Genomic DNA, 16681 nt, shown 5'->3' on the forward strand with positions numbered 1-16681 from the left:
ATAACCGTCAACACGCTCTCCTTGCTTTCGTCGTTGAAATGTTTTCGATGATGGATTCCAAGTGAAATATTGTGGTATTTCGGAATATAGCAATGTTCTTGCAAATTCATCGTTTTCACACAACTCGAAAAAGGTAATTAGTGTTTTCCCCTGTGGTCGTGCTAGAGTATGCATATTTGAAGTACATAAATAAAAATTGAAAAATTAACCTAAAACTACATCTTAAACTATGTATTTTACCCACACACGCATATACAATAAGACCCACCAACAGTGTATTTGCAAACCGCATGGAAGCACTTACGAAACAATAAGAATTTCATGAGAATTTGTATAGGCGGGATGTATTATTATTTTGTTTTTGTTTTTTGCAAAACATGCAATGATACACACCTTAAATTTCTTATGTGCACCCTCCAAACAGACCCCAATCACCCCTGAAAATTTCATTGAAATCGGGCAAGCCGTCTAGGAGGAGTATGCGAACAGGAAGTTTTGCCACTTAATTTTATATATATATATTATTGTTTATCACACATCTTGAATAAAAACGACTCTTGTATCCAAAAAAAAAAAGTTTTCTAATTATAATCTATAGTGATATCGCTCATTTGCTGCAACGTCGTCATAACTCAAAAAACGTGATTTTTGAGTTAAGGATGCAGAATTGTTCGTTATATCATACTTCATGTTGAGTGAAAAATTCATATGAATACCTCTTATATGCTCCGCTTGAGAAGAGAATATGATTCCTGTCTTCCGTGTAAGGTTGGAGTCAGTTGAAAACTTTTAACGCGTTTTCTGGCAAATCGATTTTTTTGACTTATGCCGGTCTTGCAGCAAATGAGCGATATGTAGAAAAAATATAAAAATCAGTAATTTCTGCTTAAAAATCGAAAAATTGCTCTAATTTCTACGAAAGCAAACTTTAACCGGAAAACAATTTTTTCCCTTATTTTTGTCATAGGAGAAACTAAAATTTAACATGTAGATGTCAGACCCAAAAATCGTGTTGACCGGTGTTATCATCGTATGCTTTGCTATTGCTTTTCGCGTTGGATTTTTTAATACATTAGCAGTCACCAAGTCGAAGCCGGGAGCCTTTTTTGGTTTAAATCTACTTTTTATGATATTTTCCACTTCTTTATTTCTGGTTGGATTTTACCTACGTAATGCGAATCTTCCAGCTGCGGTAAAGTATCATGGAACGCAAGACTTGTACACGTTTTAGTTAGTTTCTCTTATCTCTTTCTTCATCGCTTATAGCTCAGGATCCGTTTGCGTCCCGGGCGCAACGTCTTGGGGGCGGCAACGATCTTCCCTGGTTTTTAATATTCAGAAAAATACTTCAACAAATTTTTTTACAAAATTTATTATAAAAGAAAAAGAGTTGTACACTCACAATGTAATAATCTGAATAACAATGAAAAATATTAATTTTTACTCGAATATTCTTCAATCTTTGAATTTGTCTTATATCTTTTGTCTTATATCCTTCTTAATAGTGATACAACTTAAAGATCCATTTTCAAGAAACATTTGTAACAAGCCTCGTGTACAGACAAAAAATTCCATAGTTTCTTTAACCGAACATATTTTGAGAAACCAACGGATATGTCACAGTTGAAGCATAGGGCAAGCTGTAAGAGCGACACATAGCGTCGTGGGAGTGACAAAAAACAGTATCTTTATTTTTACTCTGTAGTCGCGACGTGTCCTCTCACAGTTACCCTATGCATTGAATGTAACAAATACTTTTATTTCTTCAAATTTTCAAAAATGGTCTTTAAAAACTCCAATTCGGGCAAAAATTCCTGTAAATTGTGTCAAAAGTGTACAAGATATAGGGCGGAAATGGGGTTTTTCTACAGCTTTTAATAAGATGTCTTGTAAATTTACTATCAATTTCCTCAAAAACCGTATTGTGAGAATTTTGGAACTTCAGTATTTGCGTGGCTTCTAGTTCCTAAATTTTATATACTTAATATCGAAGATATTTTGTAAAAATTCACTTTCACCTCATAAAACTTGTAGGTAGGTAGATAAAGGGGGGCGGCAGAACATCATTGGCCCCGGGCGCCCGAAGTTGTAGCTATGCCACTGTTTGAAATGCTCCCAATCCGTATGTCCATTAGAAAGATAAGGTGGTATGTCGATTTCTTTTAGATGGCCATTTAGGATTAGATATACTGGCGAATGGTCCGAATTTAAGTCCAATCCATTTTCCAAGGTAATAAAAGTCTTAGATATTTGTCGAGCAATGAAAAAGTCGATCAGGTCAGGTCACTACCCATGATGAGCTTCCCATGGTGTTTCAGTATAAGTTCTGTTCGCAAATCCATTTTGATATTGTGTCTAGGTGGGCTATACATACATATATCGCGGTAATAATTATTTTTCCGAAACTACATTCAACTGATATAGGCGTGCTTTGGAATTTGTTTTGCTATTCTACCTTATTAAGCTTTTTGAGAATTAACGAGAAATTATTGGTGATATCACCAATGATGTTCAACATGAGGCTATAGTAGCCTCGAAATCCAACGCAGAATATCTTTTGCCAACGGGTGCTACTTCGGACTAAGTACGCAATTGAGAAGAAGTCCTCTCTCGACGAACAAAAACTAAACTCTATTAGTCACTCATCATTCCCGTCCTGCTATGTTGTGCAGAGGTATGGACGATGACAACATCTGATGAGTCGACGTTGCGAGTTTTTGAGAGAAAGGTTCTGCGAAAGCTACGGCGAATATCGCATTCGATGGAACGATGAGCTGTATGAGATATACGACGACATTTACATATGTAGTTCAGCGAATTAAAAGACAGCGGCTACAGTAGCTACACACCAGCTCTGAAAGTATTCAACGCAGTACCCACCGGGGGAAGCAGAGGAAGAGGAAGACCTCCACTCCGTTGGAAGGACCAGTTATTAAAAATAAAGGTTGAACCATAAAATATAAACTGAATATGTATTTTAATAAGATAATTAAAAACCAACATTTAAGAGTTATGTTTCTATCCTATTTTATTTTGTTAACAGAAACTGATAAAAAATTATTTTTTTCCTTATATACTTCATACTTTGATTTATGTTAACAACAACATTAGTTCCTTGCGAAATATTAGAAGACAACAACTGCAATCAGCTTGTACGCTTATCACATTATTACAAAGGTATAAATGTAATTATACAGATTAGCGGGCTTAATTACAAACATACATAGCATGTTAGCGTTTAGTATAAATGTAAGCATGGATGGAATAATGATTCCATCAACTTCTTAAGTGTATTGGTGCCGTCGGATTTTATCCATTGCAAGAACGCTACATCGACTTGCTGTCGGCTCTACCTAATGAATATCAAAAACTTTTGAAATTTGAATTTGACGGCCACTTATTTGATCGTATTCACTGAACAAATGCGAGGACAAAAAAAATATTATATTTTATCCAAAAAGTTAAAATGTAATCAAAAGACGAGAAGACCGTAAAGATCTTTATACATAAGATTATTTACATTTTTATACTTTTGCAACATGCTACAATATAGTATTGTTCTCCTAACAGTTGTATGTATAAATAAACAGAAAGATGGGACGAGTTGAAATTCAGTACAGCCACGCTCACAAAACCACATTTTTATTATTATTAAAATTAAGCCATAAAATTATAATTTGGCACAGAGGATCGCAGTAGCAAAAGGCGCAAAAAATGTTGAAAAGTGTGAGTGGGCCCGCCCTTTAATGAGCTTAGCGCAAATATTATATTTCTATTCCTACCGACAGTATGGAAATGGATGAAATCGGATCATAGCCCTGCTTACTCCCCATAAAACAGTATTGCTAAAAATCAATAACTACAATTAAATACGCCAGAGACATTAAATTTTACCCCCAGATTTTGTGAGAGGGCTTTAATGGAGTCAAAGTCAAAAACGGATGATGGCCCTGGCACCGCCCACTTTTAAGTGAAAACACATATCTCGAGACCCGAACGACCGATTTCAGCCAAATTTGGTAAAAAATATTCCTCATACATTCCAATGCAACAATGCGAAAATTGGCGAAAAAAATTGGGTGCTGATTGCACCCATGCCTACTTTCCATATAAAACAGTTTTGATTTGAAACTTTCTCTTTCCGGTATACAAATTAAGAATGAACTAATATATCAGGATATATAAAAATGAAACCCGTTTTCCGTTGTCACGGCATCACGCGTGAATGGCTGGACCGATTTCATTAATTCTTTTTTTGTTGTATTTGTTATTATTAGGAGAAGGTTCTTATGTAAAAAAAATTACGAAAGTTGCCGGAAAACGCCTAAAAACAGTCCTTTTCTTTTTCCCATACAAACGTTTTATTTTGTACATATGTATGTACATATGTAAGTAAAAATGAATGTTTGTTTGTTAGTAACGCTAAGGCTTGAGAACGGCGAAACCAATCTTCATGAAATTTTCAGAAGTTGTTCGCTGTGGATCTGGGAAGGTTCAGAAATAAAAAAAAAACTTTTTAAAAGAAAAGGTCGAAGAATTGGAAATTTCCAAAAATTGACTTTTTTCATACAATTCTTTTTTATTTTGTTTTTCAATATTTTGATTTTTAAATTATTTGAATTTTTTAATTATTCAGTGAAAACTTTATGTGTGTTTCAAACGAAGTGATCAATTCCAGATTGAAATTTGTTACGAAGCCACGAAGAGGTCCCGCTAATATCGGTCGGTGTTCTTTTTGCCATCAACGCCAAGGCACATGAACGAGTACTCCCAGGATGCGATGACATATGTACGTGTGGAATTATGGATCGAGGTCAATCAGCAAGCGATCGTCACGTTATCACAGCACGACTTTTCAAACAACAGTTACGAAGTTCTTCTTTGGATGGTGGATAGTGGTTCCACCAGATCAAATTGATGAAATCATTTCTGCGGAAATTCCTAATGCAGAGATAGATCCAGTATTAAGCGAAGTGATGAAAACCAATATGGTTCATGGACCTTGCAGACACCACAATCCCACTTCGGTTTGTATGTCTAACAATAAATGCACGAAACACTATCCACTTGCTTTTCTTTCGGAAGCGCAAACTGGAAATGATGGATATCCACTCTATCGTCGTAGCTCATCAGACGACCATACAACTTAGAGTAGTGAATATCGAAGTTGACAACATATGGATCGTACTATATTCGCCACTGTTGTCTATTTCACATTCAAATCTCATGTCAATATTTGATATTGTAGTTTGATGAAATCGATAAAATATGTTTGCAAGTAAGTCACCAAAGGATGCAACATGGCGGTTATTGGTCTTGAACGATACGGTCGATACGTGAACTGCAATAAAGCGCTTTGTAGGATATTTACTTTTGCAATTCATGAAAGTTTTCCGACTGTTGTGCGTCTCGCAGTTATTTTGGAGAATGGCCAAAGAGTGTACTTCAACCCAGAGAATATAGTGCAGCCAGTGGAAACACCGCCAGCAACAAAATTACGCAGAAAGGAAGGCCAACCAGTAGATTGACATCCAGGTGTGTTCTTAAATAATACATTTCGATGAATTTACACAATCCACCGGAAAAACGACCTTCGGTTCCTATTGGATAATGTACGCATTTCAACTTCATTTGAGTCATTGCGTACTGTAAATGGTACGGTGTGTATAATTTTTTTAGAAGCAATCCAGCAAAATATGTATGTACGATGCGGTGCAAATGAAGTTCGCACACTTTTCGGGAATATCATTTCGACATATCAACCTTCAAATCCGCTTCAATTATAGTATACAAACAAAAATTACATTGTCGAAGGCATTTTTCATCGTATTCGCTAAGAATTGGAAATGTGTCAATTCTGGTTGATACTTCCGGTGGTTTAATATCAATTCCATCTGCCGTTTATCAATTCATGAAAGATGAACTCATAAAGAATATTCGGACATTGGCCAAATTATCGTAACTACGATTTCTTGAGTGCACGCACAATTTTCGCTGCCAAAATTTAAAGTCAAATTCCGGGAGACTTGCGCTCATACAAATCGATCGATCGTCTTGACAATGAGACGAAGCCGCGAATTATCAAATGGAATTTCTAAGTGCTTTGGAGAGGCTTGGTATGACTCTGCATTATTTGCGTCTCAAAGTTGGATCTGTCGTTATTATGTTTCGCAATCTTCAAGCACCGAAACTGTGTAATGCAACCCGACTGATTGTAACGTAGCTATCTTATAGAATGGGGCAGAATGCTTGACTCTACGAATTCCTCTGAGCCGATTTGCCATTTCAGTTCAAACCTTTTCAGTTTTCAAAGAGTTCTACAATTTTCAAAGTCGCTAGAAGTGTGTGGCATAAATTTGGAAATGCTATTTTTTTCACTCGGCCGGATATACGTGGCGTGCTCACGAGTTGGAAAACCATCTTCTCTGTACATTTACGCACCGAAACAGAAACAAAAAAATATTGTTTATCAAGCTTCGTTACATTGAAAAAATTTGGAAAAATCGAAAATCAATGATTTTCAACTCAATATAAATTCAATTTTCTTTTCATTTCAAAACACATAATTTCAGGCAGGACAACGGCTGCCGGGTCAGCTAGTATCAGGATAAAATTTTCCACGAACTTAAGCGAAACTGTTCAAGCTACTAGGTTCTGAATATGTGGACCCAGTGCTTATAGTTGACTTTTTATATCGCATATATCGACCAATATGTGAGATTTTCTTATAACGATGCGTTTTTGTGCTTAGAATGGATATAATCGGGTGAAAGCCCGCCCTAAACCACATATAACTAAGAAGTCTTATGCACCTGAAGGCACTTCTCGGACTTTAATTCTTGCAAGTTAGAATACTACTAGTATGATATGTTCGGTTATACACGAACTCAGCTCTTACTTATTTTTTATATTTTCAGTTCATACAATAACTCATTGTTAACCACGCGTTGTTATTAATTGCGGTGAATTACGGTAATAAAAACGGATAATGTCCTAGTTTTTCATATATGCATACATATTATAATGCGAATATAAATATTTTTGTGCATTCGTATACTTTTATATTTGCCAAATACTTTATATACTTAGGTATATGTATATTTGTGATAGGATGTACAACCGTTACATTTCAATGCACAAGCACTCAAGTTCGTAAGTGCCAGTTCGAAAAAAATACTCTTTGCCTCAGCTGAGCTATGATTTGCTGTAAATGGAACTGAAATCATTTTATGTCAGTTAATATTTTTGTAGCAGTCATTTTCAAAGGTATGTATTTACGTTAGTACTCAGCGGGATAATGGTTCACCGCTTACATTTTTCTTTGAAGAATGCTTCGAAGAAAGTTCTATGTAGAATTCTTCGATACCAGGTTATTCATAAAAGTAGCTATGCGGCTAAATACTACTGTGTTCATATTTACAAGTCAAGTAAGTACATGAAAAACGACATATACAAATTGATGGAATAAAATTTATAAGTAAATTTTTTCATTATTTCGTCAAATCATCAAGCAAAAAGTTGGTTACTATTTGGTAAGTTTTTCGTGTTTTTAGCTTTGAAGGACATAGCTTCAAATTTATAAACATATTGTTTCAACTTTTTTGTAGAATGTGTGAAAGTTGAAGGCTTCACCGAATCGGAGTATTCACCAAATTCAAAAAAGTATCAAACTCGCCAAAGGCCGAAAAGAGACTCATCCACAAAATTAAAAGAAAACCATAATACTTATTTTCATAACGAATTTAATACATGTATTTTCATAAATAAAGCAAAATTAATATGCAATTTTTTCTATTCTACTATTGACCTTGGCATAGAAGAATTCTCCGTTAACTTTGGCATCGAAGAATTCTTCGTTAATTGAGGCATCGAAGAATTCTTCGTTCCTATGGTAAGCGAAAGGGTTGATCTGTTACTTTTCGTAGTAAGCGAAACAATCATGCTGCATCGTTTACCTTGCTCGCTTACCAATGTCTACCATATGCCGCTGGGTATGCACCTAAAGGATTATTATAAAAGCTCTCTAATATTTACCGAGATAAAATAGTTTCGGAATTGCAATCGTGTAAGCCGACACATTTTACATGTATATAAAGTTAAAAGATAACTAAATAACACTTCTTTAGGGTAAGAAATTTATTTTGTTCTTCATAGGCTTAAATTAGAAATTGTTTTATGAACCAGTTTTACATTCGCTCTTTGTTGCCAAGGATTTCATTTATCGTTATAACAATATAATGGAATAGTTAAATTGGCAATCTTCATTTTTTATTGGCATCATAAATCACTTAAGGATTAGTACATACATAAATATGTATCATGTAAAAACAACTTCACAGTCTCTGCATCTGCATCGTATATCGTTACACATATAATAATACCCAGATACTACACTTAAGTAAACACAGACTTGATCGTTCCTCTTAAATTTAAACTGTACCCTGCAAGTAGCTGTGTGGTTTTATTTTGTTTTTTTTTGAAGTAAAAAATTTTCAAATGATTCTTACATGAATATTGAACACATGCTGATGTTTTGAAATATAATTTTTTTATTTATGAATTGTTATGACTTTTAACATAAAACGTTAGAATATAGCCTATGCCCTTCCCAAGGTTCCAATCTACCTCATCACCAATTTTCAGCCAAATCGGTTCAGCCGTTCTTTAGTTATGGACTAAAAGAATACCCAAATTTTCCGGCTCTATCAATATGACCAAAACTATTCGAGCGCCCAAATACCCAATATGTGACACAAAGTTCTAATAGTAAACTTTTTTATTGAAAGTATCGGTCATCTGAAACATATACTTGTAGTATATTATATAAATACGCAGAGAACTTTTTCCTGATAATAATATGCCTGTGTGTTAAAAATTGTAGAGTATACAATATTCGGTTCCACCCGAACTTAGCCATTTCTTACATGGTATTAAATAACTTAAAATCAAATATCTTCAAACAATACCAGCATAGCTATAAGTATTTCGCTTCACTTCCGAATAGAAATGGATGTAATATAGGATATGTTCAAACAATGTCTTTCTCATATTTACAAATATCTTAACCTGCTTCTTTAGGAACATTTGCTCCAAGTTATCTCCACAGAAAGAATCAGACATATTTACTATTGATACTAGTAAATTTTGCGGCATTCTACTACTCCATTGTATTTTCGTTCCGAATAATAAATTATTTGCATTAAAAATCAAAGCAGTATGTTATACAAAAATTTAAATATTTTGTTTAAATACATTTTTTTCTAAAATTATATTCTTTTCTTTGTAAATATATTCGAATGCAGTATTAAATGGCGCCTTTTCGGCAGCTTTATTAAATTAACCGTTGTTTTGTTATTTACATATCCTGTGCGTCTATTGAGATAATTTAATTTGTTTTTTTTTTTTTTTTTGACAATGAGAATACCTTTTTTTTTTATTAGATAAGACATGAATTCCAGTATATTTCTTTGTGTAGTATTGTGTTATTAAAAAAATTAAATGATATAAATACTTGTTTATAAATTAATAATAGGTTCCTAAATAAATTATGTTGTTTATTAACGCAGTTTTAGGTGTTAAATCTGAATTTAGCAAATTATTTTATTATTAAAAATTATATTAATGCTTACTTTTATATACATACATATGCATATATACATATATGTATGTATGTATCTAAATATATTGGTATTATACTTGTGTTTCAAATATCCATGTCTTTATACTGTACGGTTGTTGAATGTAACAATGTGCAACTACGACCTTATACTTGTTCCTACACAGGACCACAAAATAGCATTCAAATGAAAATATCAATGTAAATCGAATATGTAGGAGGGGTAATGAAAAAACAACAACGTCAAATGCAGCAATCAACCATAACAAAAGGCACGAAGAATGTTTGGGTGATATGATTGTACGAATAGCATTGCAGAAAAGGGGAAGCTCTTCAATTATACACCAATCCCAGATCAAAGTTGTTGTTCTTGGAATCAACGTCGGTTCAGCCGTGACTGTGGTAGCTGAATTTACTACGTCGGCGCAGTGCAGCCACCCCACGAGTAGATACATATTTACGTACCCGTATATTTATATAGATCTCTCTAATATACATATATATGCCTTAAAGTATGTATGCATTTACATGCCGCTTAAAATTCTGCCGAAATCTGTTCTGTGGTTGGCTGGAACCTTTGAATCAATGTGTATATGGACATGCTTTTTATATGCATACATGGATATTTGTCTATAGTGTGTATTGGATAGTTTCTAAATATATTCATAAGCATACAAATATTTAAATTATACGCTACTGATTTGAATTACGAGTCAATAACAAATGTGCTATCATATAGAGGGATTAATTTCGCAAACCTCAATATTTATAATGTAGATATCGGTTATATGACGAACCGCTTATATGCAAATTTTGGTTATATGCAAAATTTTCATATTTCAATGCATCATACACTGATTTATTATATGAACTTGGTTGTTTGAATGCAAATCGTTTATATGCAAATATCGCATTTATGCAAAAAAATTTCAACAAAATTGAATCTTTATGTAAAAATTTTATTCTGTTTTAAGCAAATTTTAACACTGAAACACTAAATTTATTCTATCGATTTATCGATTGTCAAACATATGATTTTGTGTTACATTTGTTACAATGTCGCGTCGTGTTGTGTTAACAGCGAAACAAAAAATTGCTGTTTTAAACGATTTAAAGACTTCCAAAGACCGAAAAATCATTGCTGCGAAACACAAAGTTAGCTTATGCACTATATCGCGCATTCAAATCCAAGAAAACAAAATTCGCGCCATAACAAATCCAAATAGGAAACGGGTTAGGAAAGGCGCACACGTGAATTTGGATAGAACCTTGTTGTCCTGGTTTACCCAAATCCGTTCCCAAAATGGAATTGTTACCGGACCTGTCTTGCTTTCCAAAGCACAGGAATTCGCCTTAAAATTAAACGAAAGTTATGCGCCAGACCATAGTTGGTTGCAGCGTTGGTGCCAGTGAAATGCTCTTAACTTTTCCAAGATTTACGAAGAAGCTTGCGAAAATAACGCAACAAGTGCAGAAGTCTTCACTATTAACCGTTTGCCTCATATTCTTGAAAAATTTTCGCCGGATTGTATATTTAATGCCGATGAAACCGGGCTGTACTACAAGGCGTTGCCAAATGGAAGTTACAAAGTCAAGTATGAGACTCCAAAGGGATTCAAAACTTAAAAGCAACGCCTTACATTTTTGTTTCTATGCAATGCAACCGGCACGTATAAACGTGCATATTGCATTGGAAAGTCGGCTAAACCACGGTGCTTTAAAGTAAAACAGCTACCGCTGTCATATTATAATAACAGAAGTGCTTGGATGACGAGTGTTATTTGGAAAAAGATTCTAATAGATCTCAATCAAAATCTTGAAAAAGATAACAAGCAGATATGTTTGATTGTTGATAATGCTCCTTGCCACAATACAGATGAGAAATTCTCAAACATTACGATTGAGTTTTTCCAATTTTATCTAAAAAAAATCTCAGCTTTCTGATAAAAATATTTTCAATATCCAAAAAATATATATAATCGAGAGGGCTATAACGTTGAGAAGAGATGATGGTGGTGAAGAAGGTTCCTGTGAAGAGTCTGGAATTCGATTTCCTATGTACATGGAGACGTAATCATCCTGTTGTGGATTTGATCAACGACAGCAAATTACTGCTTATGCTATCACGGTTGTGGATGAGTTCTAATGTTAAAATTCAATACATTTTCTAACAAACAAAAACATTTAACTCAGAGTAAGATCGTACGCCAGCATTTCTTCCAATATGAGCACATGCGCTGCGTTTTTTTTCTTTGGTGAGGGAATTCATCAGTGTCATTCTTTACGCTTTCTGTAAATGGCATATAGTATGTATGCATATTTATTTGAATCTCTAATCACTAAAATCAATAAATAAATACATACAATTTATATTTGCCTGCCATTTCAGGATTAAAATTTTGTATAACAAATTTGTATGTCACTTTGACAGTAATTTGTAATATGAGCCATTTATAACCGTAAGTAAAACGTGTAAAACACAACTTGTTAGCTGCATGTAAATTTATGTGTATATGTCTGACTGAATTAAATTTTTGATCGTCTGAAATCAAATACAACAACAATTTTCGTTAATTTATTGAAAAAAATAGTTTTGCGATACACGCGACTCCGTACTTCTGGGAGGGCCGCACTGTTGACAGCTGTAACTTACGCTCTAGTGCTCAAATCTATATGAAATTTGAAAGAATTAATCTCAAACGGATATACTGTCATGTCTGGATATAGTGAACACTCTAAATAGTGAATAGTTCAATAGAATGAGTACTCTAATCTCTAGTGCTGCGAATCCTCCGCGAAAAATCAGTAGAAAAATCAATTTCTGAACGCAAAAAATAAACATCTATTCACGATGAATATGTGGTTTAAAGATTTATATATATGTATGCAACTCTTTTTTTAACCACTGTTTTCTATGAAATTTAATGAATAAACATAGACTCTTTTATTAAAATGTATTGTAACGACCTTTTGAAAATATACGTATAAAAATTTAATTTCTGAGGAAAAATTTTCGTTCGTTTACATCAGCCTTGATATAGCGAACAATTATATTGAACGGGTTATATGTATATTGACCATTGTTTTTCTTAATTCAATCAAATTTCGTGAACTATTTTTATTTGATAAGGGATTTGTTTTTTAAGAACAGGGCCAATGAGAAAACTTGGTTAGCTAGTGATTGTACTTAAGGTAAGGTTTTTACCCCCATATTTCAATTTTGACACACATTTCATAATTTTGTAAGTGCTGGTGGAAAGGTTTGTCCTACGAAAATTTTGGTTTGGGACGGGCCCACGCACCCCCTTTTCATTGGATAATGGCAACGTCGTGCGACGTTTGAAGCTCAAAGCTGAACTTCATCACTGGCAGTGCCATTGAGGGCAGAAGCAAAAGTCAAAGGCAACAAGTTGTCGTCTACTGTATTGAAAACGTTGAAGAACTGCGATGTAGACTTATACCCCGTAATTCATAGTTTTATTCGCATATTCTGCACACTTCCAGTGACGAATGTGAGCTTTTTCGACACTTCGCCGCATAAAAACGTGGCTGAGGACAAACATGCTTCAAGATAGATTAATCAGTCTGTTATTGCTGGACATTTATCATGACATTAAAGTCACTGCGGAAGATGTTCTCGAAAGATTCCCAAAACTCGCCCCACTTCGTTTTGTTTTGTGAAATTTTTCTATTTAATTCAAGAACTGACTACAATATTATACATTGCAATAAAGAATTTCACCCGCACGTCTACGATTAATAATGTATTTTTTTTTCAATTTAGTAGTATTTGATATTAGAAGGTCGATATAAAATTTTTCGACCATGATACAAGTATTAAACTTCATAAAGACTATTATGTTTAAAATAATAATATTAATGTTTCAAGTAAATGTTTATATATAAGCGAACAAGAATAGAAACGCAAAACTAATACTAGACTTGTTTACTCAGATACATATTTAGCTGATGTTTCTGCATATGATAGTAACTATTTTTAAAGTACCGTTATTTCTTCAGTATGAGACGCGATAGACTACTATTACACACATTTTCAGTGAAGTCACACCAGAAAATTTAACAAAATATGCTTCCTAATTGATTTATCAAGTTTTAAAAATGACCCAAAATAATTATTAGAGTTTGATAAAAAAAAAAATTTCGGTAAAATGTGGGTTGAGGTTAATTCCTGTTTTTGTTAATTATTTGTGCCTAATAGCCTTAACAGACGGCAGCGTTAATCCGGATTAACTGCGCACTTAATCAGATCCAAATTTGTAGGTGACAGACGGCAGCTATGCGAGTTTGAAACTCTCATAAACAGCTCATTGTCCTTTTTATAATATTTTCAATGCAAATTGATAGAAGATAAACATTACGGTTGTTAGCCGACCAATTTTTACCAAACCATTTTTTATTACAAAAACATATCAACAAATTATTTTTAAAACTGCAACATAACATAGAAGTTTTATTTATATTATATTGAGAATTTGATAAACAGCTGTCAGGATTGCTTGTATTTCATTCACAATAGATGAAAATTGGCCATTTTTAACAATGTTGCCAACGAAAATCTCACAAACTCCCTAAAATTTTGAGAGTTATTTTTGGATTCAGCAACGGAGTTAGCTGTGGTAACTCCTAAATTAATCCCGAAAAATGCAATTAATCTGGTTTAACGCTGCCGTCTGTCAATGCTATAAGTGTGTCGGCTATATCTTTAGTAAAACATTGTGACATTTAAAGAATGTTGTATATCACGGAGAAATATTTTAAATTGCGGCAGTATTAGCAGTTGTGGGAAGGAAAAAGGAGATATCACATATCTACAAACCTACTTTACCGATTTCAACTAAATTTAGTTGGTAAAATTAGCCTGACTTCCCTGTGATGCATTTCGAAAATTAGCAAAATAGGAGTACAACCACACTCACTTCCCATATAACACAAATTTATGTTCCCTTCGATTTTTTCACTTTCTGGCTTAAAAATCAAGCACTAATTATTAGGATAAAATTGTTAGCTCGTGTCTTTAAAATATGCCACCTCAAGTCGAAAAACTTTCAAAATCAGACCATAACTGCTCTAGACATCCATATACGAAAAATGTAGATCACAGTGTCTATGGCGGACCAAAAATACTTTAACTGCCTATGCGTGAGATATATTTTTGAAATTAGGGGAGAAAACCTTTATCATAGTTGTATGAGTTATTTACTTATAAAATTGCTTGAAAATTTATTCTAGCGTATACCTGGGCAATGTAAAATTTTAATGCAACAAGCTCAGATCGATCATGTTGTGATAGACGGAAGACTCGTCTTCAGTGTTTTAGATGTGCGTACGCTCCGAGGTCCAAAAATCAACTCGGACCACTATCTTGTTGCAGCACGTCAACAAACACAAGGAAGGTTCGACGTCGAGAAGCTGTAATCACAACAGATAGCGATATTCTACTCGACTTGCACTCCTGCTCTTTGAGAGCACTCGTCAACAACTCGGTGTAAGGAAACTGTGTGGCGGCATTTCAAGCTTCTTACGTACAGCTGCAACCGAAGCCATTGGTTTTTGGAAAATGCAAAAGAACAGCTGGTACGACGAGAGTGCCGTGTTGCAGCAGAAAGAAAACAGACTGCCTACCTCGTAACCTTACGATCGACTACAACACGTGCGGAATGGGATAGATACTGAGAGTTGAAGAGGGAAGAGAGACGCATTTGCAGACAAAAAAGAGAGAGGCCGAAATGCGTGAGTATGAAGAGCTTGACAAGCTGGCCGACAGGGATAATGCTCGAAAATTCTATGAAAAAATGCGGCGGCTAACAGAAAGTTTCAAGACCGGAGCATACTTGTTAAAAACCCAAAGGTGATCTAGTGACCGATGCCCAAAAAATACTAAAATTATGAAGGGGGCACTTCTCCAGCCTGTTGAATGGCAGTAAAAGTATAACGTCAGGGGAAGGCGAACCCTATTACCCGTCTGAAGAACAACAAAACAGCAAACGCCGATGGATTGCCGGCCGAGCTATTCAAAGATGGCGGCGAAGAACTGATAAAGAAGATGCATGCTCTTCTTTGTAAAATATGGTCGAACGAAAGCGTGCCCAACGATTGGAATTTAAGTGTGCTCTGCCCAATCCACCAACTATCATATCACTATTGACAGGCATAACTTTGATTGAAGTCGTAGATAATTTCGTCTATCTTGGAACCAGTATAAACACCACCAACAATGTCAGTCTGGAAATCCAGCGAAGGATAACACAGGTGCTACTTCGCATTATTACATATATCTCATTTGAGGAGGATTTTAGTATAATTTTAGTGACGCGAAGTAAAATTTAACATTAAAACTAAGTAAGCCTATAACAGATAATATAACGTATTTAAATATCAAATTCGTCGAATAATGAATGTTTTTTCCCCCTAACGGTTGTCCGTACCACTTAAAACGAAAGGACATAGATATGGAGTTAAACATATGTGTATATGTGTATATGTATATAAATGATCAGAGCGACGAGACGAGTTGAAATCCTGGTAACTGTCTGTCCATCCGTCCGTTTGTCTATTTGTCCGTGCAATCTATAACTTGAGTAAAAATTAAGAAAACTTAATAAGCAAGGGTTGTTGCTATTGCAAATGGCCGTAATCGAACCACTTTTATATCCTCAAAACGCTATTAAAAGAAAATCTATAAAGTGGCATAACTCAGCACTAAATTGATCTACACAACTATACTTTTGAACAGGGGATTGCAGTAATAAGGGACGCCCACTATATGTTTTAATGTACATATATTCGTTATGCAACTTGCTGAGAGACCCTTATAGGCTATAAAATCAGATAATACGTAACTGCACCCACTCTCCATATAGTATAACGGTTATGTTGAAAACTATTAAAAGAGCGACTAAATGCTTACAAGCATTAAATATCACAACTAAGAAACTTCGTGGAAGAGCTTTATAGGAGCAGGTGTGAAAATTGAACAATGGGCATCTCACCGGCCACTTTTAGGTGAAACGGAATATTTTTGTCAGCCAACACTGTACAAAAAAA

The 16681-nt window shown here is 34.4% G+C and overlaps 1 protein-coding gene and 1 long non-coding RNA gene across 7 annotated transcripts in view; one reads left to right on the plus strand and one right to left on the minus strand.

The window, feature by feature from the left end:
* The window catches only part of LOC126760172 (inhibitory POU protein), a 98925-nt gene that overhangs the window by 16971 nt on the left and 65273 nt on the right, over positions 1-16681 (minus strand). The gene's annotated exons all lie outside the window — the stretch shown is intronic.
* On the plus strand, positions 7269-7839 carry LOC126760215 (uncharacterized). The gene is made up of 3 exons (XR_007667174.1): positions 7269-7427; positions 7512-7532; positions 7608-7839. It is a non-coding gene; the product is annotated as an uncharacterized LOC126760215 (long non-coding RNA).

Source organism: Bactrocera neohumeralis, chromosome 5 (genome assembly GCF_024586455.1).
Source record: "Bactrocera neohumeralis isolate Rockhampton chromosome 5, APGP_CSIRO_Bneo_wtdbg2-racon-allhic-juicebox.fasta_v2, whole genome shotgun sequence".
NCBI lineage: Eukaryota > Metazoa > Arthropoda > Insecta > Diptera > Tephritidae > Bactrocera > Bactrocera neohumeralis.